Here is a 14,832-nt window from a genome sequence, read left to right as displayed (position 1 = left end):
ATAAAATAGTATACAAACGAATCTCATTCCTCCCTTTCTTGTGCTTGAGCGTAAAACTCAATGAACAACACTCTTGAATCATATGAGATATTTCATTAGTCTGAAGTGCAGAAAGTCTCACCTGCCGACTCAAGGCATCAGCAGTAAGATTGGCAGAACCTGGATGATATTTGATTTCACAATCATAATCCTTCAGAAGATCCATCCAGCGTCTCTGTCGCATATTCAACTCTTCCTGAGTGAATAAATACTTAAAACTCTTGTGATCCGTGAATATCTCAAATTTCTCGCCATAAAGATAATGCCTCCAAATCTTGAGCGCAAATACAATGACAGCTAACTCGAGATCATGCACTGGATAATTATTCTCATGCGTCTTCAACTGTCGAGAAGCATAGGCAATAACATGTCCATACTGTGTCAAAAGACATCCTAACCCCTGACCAGAGGCATCAGTATAAACAACATAACCTCCTGATCCAGAAGGTAGAGCTAGCACAGGTGCAGTAGTAAGATGTCTACGCAGCTCATGAAATGACTCCTCACAATCCGAGGACCAAATGAAGGCAACATCTTTCCGTGTAAGCTGTGTCAAAGTTCTGGCCAACTGTGCAAAATTCTCGATGAACCGACGGTAATATCCAGCTAGACCCAAGAAACTACGAATCTCAGCAACCGTCGTCGACGAGACCAGTTCAGCACTGCCTCAATCTTACTAGGATCAACAGATATTCCTTCACTAGAAATCACATGACCGAGAAACACTACCCGATCAAGCCAGAATTCACACTTGCTCAATTTCGCATACAGCTACTTATCTTGTAACGTCTGTAAAACAATTCTCAGATGTTGTGCATGCTCATCCTTGTCATGAGAATATACAAGAATATCATCAATGAAGACGATGACAAATCTATCCAGATATTCTCAAAATACCTGATTCATCAGATTCATAAAGACTGCCGGTGCATTCGTCAAACCGAATGGCATCACCAAAAATTCATAATGCCCGTATCTGGTCCTAAAAGCAGTCGTAGAAATATCTGAGTCTCGTACCCGCATCTGGTGGTATCCCGATCTCAGATCTATCTTAGAATAGACAGAAGTACCCTGTAGTTGATCGAACAAATCATCAATCCGCGGCAAAGGATACTTATTCTTGATGGTGACACAATTCAACTGCCTGTAATCAATACACAATCGCATCGATCCATCTTTCTTCTTGACAAACAAAACAGGTGCTCCCCACGGAGAAACACTCGGACGAATATATCCCTTATCAAGAAGATCCTGTAACTGCTGTTTCAATTCCCTCATCTCTGACGGTTCCAGACGATAAGGTGCTCGGGATATAGACATAGTTCCTGGTACTAAATCAATACCAAATTCAACCTCTCGCACCGGAGGAAAACAAGGAATCACATCAGGGAATACATCAGGAAACTCGCTGACAACCGGTAACTGATCAATACCCGTACTACTCGTGGACATATCAACTGCATAGATGAGGTAGCCCTCCCCACCTGACTCCAAAACATTACATGCCTTCAGAGCCAAAACAAGTGGCATCGGAGGTCGCGCACCCTCACCATAAAAATACCAGCTATCACCCTCAACCGGATGAAACTGTACCAGACGCTAATAACAATCCACAGTAGCGTGATACAAAGTCAGCATATCTATTCCCAAGATACAATCAAAATCTTCCATCTCTAATATCATCAAATTAGCCGCTAACACATTACCCTCAAACTCCAGAAGGCAACCCATCACTAGACGCTTAGTTACTATCTCTTGCTCCAATGGAGTAGATACAACTAAATCCATATCTAATGATGCATAAGGTAATCTATGTCTCTTAACAAAGCGACTAGAAATAAAGGAATGCGATGCTCCAGTATCAATTAATACAAGTGCAGGAATACCACATAACAGAAAGATACCTGCCAACATGCGATCGCTTCCCTCAGTAGCCTGCTCCTGAGACAGAGCAAACACCTGTCCTTGAGTCTGGGGACGATAACCAGAAGAACTCTGTGGTGCTGACTGCTGACGTGAAACAATAGAAGCCTGAGATCCAACCTGTGATCCCGATCCACTAGCAGAACCCATGCGCTGAGGGAAATCTCTCCGCGGATGTCCCTGCTGCCCACAAATATAACAAGCACCAGTAGCTCTCCGACATGAAGCTGCAGGATGCTTCCCTCCACAATGGCTACAAAATTCCTCCTTTTTATTCTTCTTCCCAAAACCGAACATACCTCGTGAACCACGAGATCCAGATAAAGTAGTAGGAGTAGAAGAAGACGTGGGTCCAGATTGCACAACAGATTGAGCTCGAGGCTCAAAAGATCCACTAGGCTGTGCTGGCATCATCAACTGTGCTCGCCTGTTGCTGGTCTCCACAAGACGGCAATGGTTCACCAAAGTCTCAAAAGATACCGGGTCATCACAGACGACAACCTGAGAGTAGATATCTTGGTTCAAACCTTGTAGAAAGATATTATACTTCAACGCATCACTCTCATTGATACGAGGACTGAAAGGTAGCAGATCAAGAAATTGTTGCTGATATTGATCAATAGTCATTGATCCTTGCCTCAGAGTAAGCAACTCCATCGATCGTGCTTGGCGAACAGCCGGAGGAAAATATAGTTTCTGGAACTGCTGACAGAAATCCTCCCAAGTCACCTGTCCTCTCTCAGTACGTGCCTGAGCAGCCTTGGCATCCCACCAAAAACGTGCTCGATCCTCTAAAACAAATTCTAGAACTTCCAATTTCTGATCCTCAGTACAATCGAAAGCACAAAAAGTACTCTCGAGTTTAGACATCCAACTCCTCGCCTGTTCAGGATTCTCGCCTCCCACCAAGGGTTTTGGTCCAACCTGCATGAACTTATTAATAGTATAGCGACGTCTACCCTCATGAGAACGATATCGATCATCCTGATGATGATGGTGATGATAATGATGACCACCTCCCTGGCCAACACTACCGTGACTCTTGTCAGCCATATCCTGAAAAGAATTGCACATTAAAATCCCAATGCGCAAGAATTACTAGACTAAATCCCAAGTACTAATCCCAAAATCTATGCATGCTCTGATACCAAAAATATAGTGACCCTGCATGGTATCACCTACTAACTGGCAACTAATAGCATGCATTAAACTTAATACAGCAAAATAACTTAACAGAGTAAAATGTGCGGAAACATAACCATAATTTACATATCAGCTTAGTAATAAAATTCAGGCTTAAATCTGTAGTGATACAACCATATCGAAATTCTTAAAAGTAAACATTATACAACTATATCGAATCCTGCTGCATAAAAAAAAAACTCCTCAAGGCTCCTGCTCCCTAGTCCTGCCTTGAACTACCAGCTCCGTCCATCCTGCGACCTGCCCCAGGGAATAGGGTGTCCAAGATAACAACTAGGACGAGAGCGCTAACGCCCAGTACATAGACATGAGTAAACATATGTATATAATGCATGCAACATGATGACTGGTAAAGGGTCATCTGAAAAGTCATGCTCAGTATCGGCGCCACATGAGTGCTGCCACCGCATGGATCAACCTCTGGGTGCAATCACACTCGTCTAGTACACCAGAGTAGACAGACATAAATGCCCCCGCCGTCGCGGTACTCTCAGTGACAGACTATCGAGTATAGAGCTGAGCGGCTCTATAATTAGGTATAACAAGGTATAGGCTCAACGTGTATATGCACATGACATATGAGTATAGAAAATGGTAAATCATACATCATGCCATATAATAATGCCAAATAAATGCAACATATAAACATGTATACTCGCTGGCAATCTCAGTCAATGTGTACGTACCTCTAGGCTAGTTCAAGTATAATAGGATCTAGGTTCCAAGCCTATATTCAAAAGCTCACCGTATCACTACATAAATTCTATAAGCCTTAACTAAGCTAATAAGTACTCCCAAAACTTAAATAGATTCCCGGACCATACCTTCATCCGTAGATAGCCCTTTGGAGTCGCTAGTCCCGGATGACTATAACCAAACCTTGGTTATTCCAGAACCTCTATTAAAACCGATAGGGCCCTCAAGTGTATAACTCATACTATATAACTGAAGAAGGAACCTCAGGAATTCGTAATTCAAATGAAATCCAACAAGCCCTATTTATAGGCAAAATTCCCGGCAAGGATCGGAACCACCGATCTCGGGATCGGAGCTTCCGATCCAGCTCACGCCTTGCATGCATGACACGTCGGGATCGGAACATCCGATCCGACGATCGAAGCTTCCGATCTCGCCTCCGATCAACACTTGTCAAAACTCGTGGCTGAGTCATCGGGTAAAGCTGGCAACCGGAGATCGGAACGTCCGTTCCAGGATCGGAGCTTCCGATCTCGGTGCTTCCGCTGAGCTTCCGAAGTGGCTGGGATCGGAGCTTCCGATCTGGGTTCGGAGCTTCCGATCCGGCCCAAAGTCAAAAGCCCAAATTCTCTTCCGAAGTCCAATAATACTCCGAAATTTATTAATTATCAATCCTTAATCATGTTTATTATATTATTATCTTAAAATGGAATCTGGGTTACTACATTCATGCTAGCATATTCTCTCCAGTTATTTTTTATGTGCTTATATGCGGCTCTGTTCTATCATTCATTTTCTCCATAAATGCGCATAGTATGTTGTTTGCCACTCATCTTTGATTTTCCTACCTTCTCAATTATTTAAAATTTTGTTTTCCCCTGTTGTGTTATATTTAACCTGTTTTATCTAATGTCGTATTTCAGAAGTCTGGTTCTTACTGGTGGCGGAGATCGTCGCTGACTGTGGTGGGCATTCCCTTGGGCATCATCAAAAATTTCTTCTGTAGTCACTTGTTTCGTATTCATTCAGAGAGACTGCATTGTTATGATTGGCACACAGTCCACACATGTTATGGCACAAATATTACCAAGATTTTCAGTATGAAATGTGTTTTAGTGTGATTTGGGTACATATCTTGTACTTTTTATGAGAATATTTCGCCCCACAGCTTTGCACTTTCATATATTTTAATGATATTATTTATATAGACATTTAAATTTGCAAAAAAAGTCGAAAACAACGTTTTTAACGACAACGTTTTTTCACCCAAATTAACAATGAAGCACAACATTTTTTTTAAGCCATCTCTAGAAAGCACAACGCTTTTTTACATTTAAAAAGCGTTGTCCTAGCTCAGATCTACAACGCTTTTTACGCGTTGTAATTTCTAGAAACAACAACGCTTTTTCAGCGTTGTCTTTTATTCAATCTACAACGCTTTTAAGCGTTGTTTTTTCCGAATACCACAACGCTTTTAAAGTGTTGTCTTTTCTAAATACCACAATGCTTTTTAAGCGTTGTCTTTCTAAATACCACAATGCTTTTTCCACGCTGTCTTTGACCGCGGTCTTTTACAACACTGCCTACGACAACGCTTTTTCTGGGACAACAACAACGCGAAAAAAGCGTTCTGGTTTGCCTTTTTTCTTGTACTGGGAGAGGAAGTTTGAGTGTGTAGAACTGGAGTTTGCAATTTAATTTAAAATTTTAATAATGGTCATACACATAACTATATATTGCTCAATTTTAATAAGAGAAAAGAGATATAATTAGGGATGATAAATTATAAAAAATATCAAAATTAGTTAATTAACTCATTTTTTTATAAAATTCGAGCCAAATATTTGATAAAACAAAAATGTTGAGTCCTATATGTGCTTAGTAGCGAATGGCACCACTCATCATGAGATTCCAATTAGTTGATGTTGACGATCGAGCATACTTCATCTAAACACATATCAAGTGATATTTTCTCATAATTGTTTAAGACTTTAAGTTTAGTCATTTTTCAATATTTTATATCTAACCTTATTATAGAGTAGAAAATTGTAATATATATATACATATATATATATATATATATTTATAATAATAATTAAAAATGAATTTGCATGAATAAAAATTCAGTCTAAAAAAAGTGGTTACTAGAGCAAAAAGTTAAATTTTTAGATTGCATTTGAATTGATGTATTGGAAATCAATGATTTTAAATCCGTAATTAATTAATTATTATTTTAATCATAGTGGATTTCAAGTTAATTTCAATATCGTTCCTTTAAATGAAAATAGCACGGTCCAAATGCAACCTTAATTATTATTTTTCGATTGATTTTGAATACAAACTCTTTGATACTGTTTGGTACATGAGATGAAAGTGGGATGAGACACAAATTTTTACTCATATCATGTTTCTCTCAATTTTTTGTTAACCCAATGATATCTCATGGCCCGGTATGAGATTAGATGTAGGCTTGATGACAAATACCTCTCAACCCATGATATTAGTGTTGGATAAATGTCATATAAGTTAAATTGTGTGAAATTGACAATGATAATTAAGCTAATAAACTGATAAACACAATATAATCCTACAAATAAAAAACATGCAAAATAACATATTATTCATAACTATGTCTTGTTTATCCATATTTTATCATGTTTTATTCATCTATCGTGCATCTCATCCATGATACCAAACGGTATCTTTATGGATGAAAACTATTTAAATTTTATCAATTACTCGTGTAAATTCTAATGATATAAATAAGAATATATGTGAAAGTCAAAATTTGTGTTTTAAAATATAAATTCAATTTTTTTTTAAAAAAAACTCCCATGTAAAATACAAATAAGGATATGAAACCCCTAGCTAGTGACGTGCAATATTAATAGTACTATATATATATATATATATATATATATATATATATATATATATATATATATATATATATAGTAACACTCTTGTGAGACGGTCTCATCCGTGAGACGGGTCAATTCTACCCATATTTATAGTACTTGGGATTTAGTCTAGTAATTCTTACGCATTGGGATTTTAATGTGCAATTCTTTTCAGGATATGGCTGACGAGAGTCACGGTAGTGTTGGCCAGGGAGGTGGTCATCATCACCATCATCATCATCATCAGGATGATCGATATCGTTCTCATGAGGGTAGACGTCGCTATACTATTAATAAGTTCATGCAGGTTGGACCAAAACCCTTGGTGGGAGGCGAGAATCCTGAACAGGCGAGGAGTTGGATGTCTAAACTCGAGAGTACTTTTTGTGCTTTCGATTGTACTGAGGATCAGAAATTGGAAGTTCTAGAATTTGTTTTAGAGGATCGAGCACGTTTTTGGTGGGATGCCAAGGCTGCTCAGGCACGTACTGAGAGAGGACAGGTGACTTGGGAGGATTTCTGTCAGCAGTTCCAGAAACTATATTTTCCTCCGGCTGTTCGCCAAGCACGATCGATGGAGTTGCTTACTCTGAGGCAAGGATCAATGACTATTGATCAATATCAGCAACAATTTCTTGATCTGCTACCTTTCAGTCCTCGTATCAATGAGAGTGATGCGTCGAAGTATAATATCTTTCTACAAAGTTTGAACCAAGATATCTACTCTCAGGTTGTCGTCTGTGATGACCCGGTATCTTTTGAGACTTTGGTGAACCATTGCCGTCTTGTGGAGACCAGCAACAGGCGAGCACAGTTGATGATGCCAGCACAGCCTAGTGGATCTTTTGAGCCTCGAGCTCAATCTGTTGTGCAATCTGGACCCACGTCTTCTTCTACTCCTACTACTTTATCTGGATCTCTTGGTTCACGAGGTATGTTCGGTTTTGGGAAGAAGAAGAAAAAGGAGGAATTTTGTAGCCATTGTGGAGGGTAGCATCCTGCAGCTTCATGTCGGAGAGCTACTGGTGCTTGTTATATTTGTGGGCAGCAGGGACATCCGCGGAGAGATTTTCCTCAGCGCATGGGTTCTGCTAGTGGATCGGGATCACAGGTTGGATCTCAGGCTTCTATTGTTTCACGTCAGCAGTCAGCACCACAGAGTTCTTCTGGTTATCGTCCCCAGACTCAAGGGCAGGTGTTTGCTCTGTCTCAGGAGCAGGCTACTGAGGGAAGCGATCGCATGTTGGCAGGTACCTTTCTGTTATGTGGTATTCCTGCACTTGTATTAATTGATACTGGAGCATCGCATTCCTTTATTTCTAGTCGCTTTGTTAAGAGACATAGATTACCTTATGCATCATTAGATATGGATTTAGTTGTATCTACTCCATTGGAGCAAGAGATAATAACTAAGCGTCTAGTGATGGGTTGCCTTCTGGAGTTTGAGGGTAATGTGTTAGCGGCTAATTTGATGATATTAGAGATGGAAGATTTTGATTGTATCTTGGGAATAGATATGCTGACTTTGTATCACGCTACTGTGGATTGTTATCCGTCTGGTACAGTTTCATCCGGTTGAGGGTGATAGCTGGTATTTTTATGGTGAGGGTGCGCGACCTCCGATGCCACTTGTTTTGGCTCTGAAGGCATGTCATGTTTTGGAGTCAGGTGGGGAGGGCTACCTCATCTATGCAGTTGATATGTCCACGAGTAGTACGGGTATTGATCAGTTACCGGTTGTCAGCGAGTTTCCTGATGTATTCCCTGATGTGATTCCTTGTTTTCCTCCGGTGCGAGAGGTTGAATTTGGTATTGATTTAGTACCAGGAACTATGTCTATATCCCGAGCACCTTATCGTCTGGAACCGTCAGAGATGAGGGAATTGAAACAGCAGTTACAGGATCTTCTTGATGAGGGATATATTCGTCCGAGTGTTTCTCCGTGGGGAGCACCTGTCTTGTTTGTCAAGAAGAAAGATGGATCGATGCGATTGTGTATTGATTACAGACAGTTGAATTGTGTCACCATCAAGAATAAGTATCCTTTGCCGCGGATTGATGATCTGTTCGATCAACTACAGGGTACTTCTGTCTATTCTAAGATAGATCTGAGATCGGGATACCACCAGATGCGGGTACGAGACTCAGATATTTCTACGACTGCTTTTAGGACCAGATACGGGCATTATGAATTTTTGGTGATGCCATTCGGTTTGACGAATGCACCGGCAGTCTTTATGAATCTGATGAATCAGGTATTTTGAGAATATCTGGATAGATTTGTCATCTTCTTCATTGATGATATTCTTGTATATTCTCATGACAAGGATGAGCATGCACAACATCTGAGAATTGTTTTACAGACGTTACAAGATAAGTAGCTGTATGCGAAATTGAGCAAGTGTGAATTCTGGCTTGATCGGGTAGTGTTTCTCGGTCATGTGATTTCTAGTGAAGGAATATCTGTTAATCCTAGTAAGATTGAGGCAGTGCTGAACTGGTCTCGTCCGATGACGGTTGCTGAGATTCGTAGTTTCTTGGGTCTAGCTGGATATTACCGTCGGTTCATCGAGAATTTTGCACAGTTGGCCAGACCTTTGACACAGCTTACACGAAAAGATGTTGCCTTCATTTGGTCCTCGGATTGTGAGGAGTCATTTCATGAGCTGCGTAGACATCTTACTACTGCACCTGTGCTAGCTCTACCTTCTGGATCAGGAGGTTATGTTGTTTATACTGATGCCTCTGGTCAGGGGTTAGGATGTCTTTTGACACAGCATGGACATGTTATTGCCTATGCTTCTCGACAGTTGAAGACGCATGAGAATAATTATCCAGTGCATGATCTCGAGTTAGCTGTCATTGTATTTGCGCTCAAGATTTGGAGGCATTATCTTTATGGCGAGAAATTTGAGATATTCACGGATCACAAGAGTTTTAAGTATTTATTCACTCAGGAAGAGTTGAATATGCGACAGAGACGCTGGATGGATCTTCTGAAGGATTATGATTGTGAAATCAAATATCATCCAGGTTCTGCCAATCTTACTGCTGATGCCTTGAGTCGGCAGGTGAGACTTTCTGCACTTCAGACTAATGAAATATCTCATATGATTCAAGAGTGCTGTTCATTGAGTTTTACGCTCAAGCACAAGAAAGGGAGGAATGAGATTCGTTTGTATACTATTTTATCTGAGCCAACATTGTATTCTCGGATCAGAGATGCTCAGATATCTGATGGTAAGACTCAGCGTTTGGCACGTCTAGCCAATGGAGTTAATACATCTGGATTACATTATCAGGCAGATGGTTTATTATGCTTATCAAATCGAGTGGTTGTACCTGATGTTGCGGAGCTCAGAAACGATATTCTTTCTCAAGCTCACAGGAGTCGATTGTCTATTCATCCTGGAAGCATGAAAATGTATAAGGACTTGCGAACTAGATTCTGGTGGAAAGGGATGAAGCGAAGTGTATATCAATTTGTTTCAAGATGTTTGGTTTGTCAACAAGTCAAGGCTGAACACCGACGACCAAGTGGATTACTGCAGAATCTTGAGATTCCCGAATGGAAGTGGGAGCACGTAACTATGGATTTTGTCACCCACTTGCCTATGACTACACGTCAGTATGATGCTATCTGGGTCGTTGTTGACCGTTTGACGAAATCAGCACATTTCATTCCTTATAACCGGGAATATTCTTATGATCGCATGGCACGTTTATACATCCAGGATATAGTGCGATTGCATGGGATTCCAGTGAGCATAGTCAGTGATAGAGACCCGCGATTTACCTCACGTTTCTGGGGTAGTTTTCAGGAGGCGTTGGGTACCACTCTGAGTTTGAGCACTGCATATCATCCGGAGGCTGACGGACAGTCAGAGCGGACGATTCGTACTTTGGAGGATATGCTACTTTCTTCTGTCATGGATTTTGGCTTATCTTGGCAGGATCAGTTACCTTTGATCGAATTTGCCTAAAATAACAGTTATCATCGTAGTATTGATATGGCATCTTTCTAGGCATTGTACGGTCGACGATGTCGTACTCCGTTATTCTGGGATGAAGTCGGGGAACGACAAGTCGAGGGCCCTGAATTGGTGCAGCAGATTGTAGACAAAGTAGATTTGATCAAGCATAGGATCAAAGTTGCTCAAGATAGACAAGCCAGTTATGCTAATATTCATCGCAGACCACTTCAGTTTGAGCCTGGTGAATATGTGTTTCTACGAGTATCACCTTTCAGGAAGGTGATGAGATTTGGCGTGAAAGGCAAGTTGTCTCCTCGTTTTATTGGACCTTTCCAGATACTGGAAAAAATCGGAGATGTTGCATATTATTTGGCGTTATCGCCAAATCTTTCCAGTATACATAATTTTTTTCATGTGTCGTTACTTCGACAGTATATAGCTGATGAATCTCATGTGATTCAGTCTACTGATATTCAGCTAGAGCCAGATCTGTCTTTTGTTGAACGACCAATCCGTATCTTAGACAGAAAGGAGAAAGTTCTTCGGAACAAGACTATACCACTTGTGATGGTATAGTGGCAGCACCGAGGCATTGAAGAAGCAACTTGGGAAACTGAGAGTCGTATGCAAAAAGAATATCCTGAGTTGTTTGCTTTGTATTTTTTATTACCATGTAGTTGTAATTACAGTTGTTGTAATAAAACATGGTTTGAAGTTTCATATTATTATCTTAATTTGTCGTTAGACGTTATTTCGCGGACGAAATATCTAAAGGTGGGAAGAATGTAGTAACCCAGATTCTATTTTGAGATAATAGTATGATAAACATGATTAAGGGTTGGTAATTAATAAATTTCGGAGTATTATTGGACTTCGAAAGAGAATTTGGGCTTTTGACTTTGGGCAGGATCGGAAGCTCCGAACCCAGATTGGAAGCTCCGATCCCAGCCACTTCGGAAGCTCAGCGGAAGCACCGAGATCGGAAGCTGATAGGAGTCATTTTTGTGTGTTATTTTGCTTTGTTTTGCGTTTGTTTTGCATTCGTTTTGTTTACGTTGTGTCTGTTATTTTTTCATTCTTGTTTCGTTTATTGTTTTTTTGTTTTTGTTGTCACTTCTCTGGTTTATTTATTTATATGGCAGGGATTCACCAAGAAATGCTAATACTCGGTGAGAAGGCGATGCACAATGGAGGTCGTGAGGAGAGCATAAGAAGAAAGTCACATTTCTGGAAAAAGCAAGGCGCGCGCGGGCTGTTGTTTTCTACCGCGTGGGCGCATTCATGGTTGAGAAAGAAAGTAGCTTGATTAAAGCGAGGCATGCGGGCGGTCATTTTCTACCGCGTGGGCGCGGTCACGATTCTTGGAAACAGTAGGGGGCAGAGTTTTGAGGCACCCGCGCGGTAATTTTCTACCGCTCGGGTGCGACGCGCAGATTTAAGTTTTTATTTATTTTTTAGAGTTTATTCCGGGAAGGATTGTGTGGTACTATAAATACAATTATTTTATTAGTTTTGAGGAGGGACTTTGGACGCACATCAGAGGGCTACCGGCGGCTGAACGCTTGAAGAATTCTCTTCTCCGTTGGGAGTTTTTCTTTTCTTCCTTTTCTGAATTTTTATGATTAAACCCTTTTGGAGATTGAATTTTCGTAATGAATTTCAGTAGCTAAGTTTTTATTTTGTTGGAATCGAGGGGATCCTAACCCCGAAACACTTTAGTGTGATTGAATCATTGGACGTATTGAGATTTGATTTATGTTTATAATTGAGTTTATCATGTTTTTCTTTCTATGTTGATGATTAGCTACCCTTAACATAGATTCGTAAATTGTGAATTGCTATCGAGAGATAGATTCTTAATTAAGACGAATGATAGAATCCGTGCACTTAAAATATGCATAGAGATATGGTATTTAGTACATGTTGATAGCCATAGACCACCAGGTTGAAAGTTGTAGAATTCATAGAACGCAAAGCAATCGGTCATGATAAATAATTAAAGAGATTTAATTACTTCATTGATTTGATTAGTTTGGCATAACCTCGAGAGAGAGTGTCAATGTTACAGGAACTTCTGTCAAATTTATAAAGATAAATTGAGTTCCAATCGTCCAGTTCAATTAGGGGAAAGGTGAACCGGAAATTCCAAAAAAAATCCTTTTGAATTGTTATTTATCAACGTGTGATTTGTTTGTTTGGCTGAAAGAAATTTAAGTTTATTTACATTGAGTTTTAATTTTAGGTGTTAGATAAATCACAATTCAACTTTTCGATACTTTGTGTAGTGAGAAATTGAAAAGACAAATTAGTTTCAGTAGTCCCTGAGGACGATACTCGTACTCAGTACACTATATTATTATTTGAATCGTGCACTTGCGATTTATTCGAGCTTAATTGTTAGATATATTTAAGTTGATTTTCAGTGTTAGTATTTGCTCGATCAAGTTTTTGGCGCCATTGCCGGGGACTAAATAGATTTTAATTTGTCTGATTTAATTTTTCTCTATTACAATTTTAATCACTCTTTCCATTTGTGCACTGCAGGATTTTCTTGCAGTACATGCAATACTCACCTGAGGGACTATTGCCTTTTGATCCAGAAATTGACAAAACCTTTCACAGAAGAAGAAGGCAACAACAATAAATGGAAGAAGAGCACGAACACGAACAACCAGTTTACAGATCCATGATGGATCTAGCTCTGCCAAATATTGAAGGTGCTCGACCAAGCATAATCCGGCCAACTGTAGCAGCGAATCACTTTGAGATAAAGCCGGCGATTCTTCAAATGGTTCAGAACACGCTTCAATTTGGTGGAAGTGTTATCGATGAACCCTATGTGCATCTCACAAATTTTCTGGAAATTTGTGATACATTCAAGATTCAGGGAGTTTCAGACGACGCAATTCGTTTACGTTTATTCCCTTTTTCACTTCGAGACAAGGCAAAAGCATGGCTAACGAATTTACCTGCAGGTTCCATCATAACTTGGGATGACTTGGCGAAAGCTTTCCTCACCAAATACTTTCCACCATCGAAGTCAATGAAGCTGAGAGCCGATATCACAACTTTTTCCCAAGGTGAACAGGAGACGTTTTATGAAGCATGGGAACGCTATAAGGATCTGCTGAGGAGATGTCCACACCACCAATTACCAGACGGTCTAGTAGTACAAACTTTTTACTATGGACTTTCTTATTCAAATCGTACCATGTTATATGCAGCTGCAGGTGGGAATCTACTACGAAATTCGTCAGAGGATGGCTACGAATTAATTGAGGAGATGGCAACCAGTAGCTATCATCCTCAATCTGAAAGGAGTGCAGCTCGGAAATCATCTGGACTTCATCAAGTTGATGCATTCACCTCTGTGGCTGCTCAACTTGAGGTCATGAACAAAAGGATCGAGGAACTGAGTGTAGGACATTCGGCGATGCGAGTGCAAGAAGTATGGTGTAAAAAATGCGGTGCAGAGCATTTCACAAAAGATTGTCAAACATTCTCTCAACCAGAGGGAGTGATGGCAAGCCACATGGTGAATCAGAATCGCCCTAGGAATGACCCATATTCAAACTCATACAATCCAGGGTGGAGACAGCATCCGAATTTTTCATGGGGTGGACAGAATAAGCCGTATGGAAATCAGAACTACAGCAGGCCGCCTCAAGAAGAGAAGTCAAGCTTGGAGCAGATGATGCAGAAATTTATATCATCTACTGAGACCCGCATGCAAAATCAAGATGCATTGATAAAGAATCTAGAGAATCAAATAGGGCAATTGGCCAAATCAATTTCCAGCAGAGATCAGGGTACTTTGCCAAGTGACACTGAGAAGAATCCGAAAGAACAGGTGAAAGCAATTGAATTAAGGAGTGGAAAGACGGTCGAGCCTGAACAAAAAAAGCGTGAAAGAGCCAGAAACAGTTACATCAGAAAAAACTTCAGGTAAGTCGTCTATCTTAACACCCCCACCCACTTCACAATAAAAAATTGTTGCACCACCACCTTTTCCTGCAGCTCTTAAGAAGGCCAAGCTAGACTCTCAGTTTGGTAAATTCTTAGAAGTGTTTAAAAAATTGAATATCAATATACCCTTC

At 40.2% G+C, this 14,832-nt stretch overlaps 1 non-coding gene across 1 annotated transcript; it reads right to left on the bottom strand.

Moving 5' to 3' along the window:
- Positions 1 to 13,781: 13,781 nt before the first annotated feature.
- LOC140894184 (small nucleolar RNA R71) lies at positions 13,782 to 13,888 on the bottom strand. The gene has a single exon (XR_012153730.1). It is a non-coding gene; the product is annotated as a small nucleolar RNA R71 (small nucleolar RNA).
- Positions 13,889 to 14,832: the final 944 nt, after the last annotated feature.

This window comes from Henckelia pumila, chromosome 3, assembly GCF_033568475.1.
Source record: "Henckelia pumila isolate YLH828 chromosome 3, ASM3356847v2, whole genome shotgun sequence".
Taxonomy (NCBI): domain Eukaryota; kingdom Viridiplantae; phylum Streptophyta; class Magnoliopsida; order Lamiales; family Gesneriaceae; genus Henckelia; species Henckelia pumila.
The sequence above is the reverse complement of the archived record's forward strand: the minus strand, read 5'-3'. Positions and strand labels throughout refer to the sequence as shown.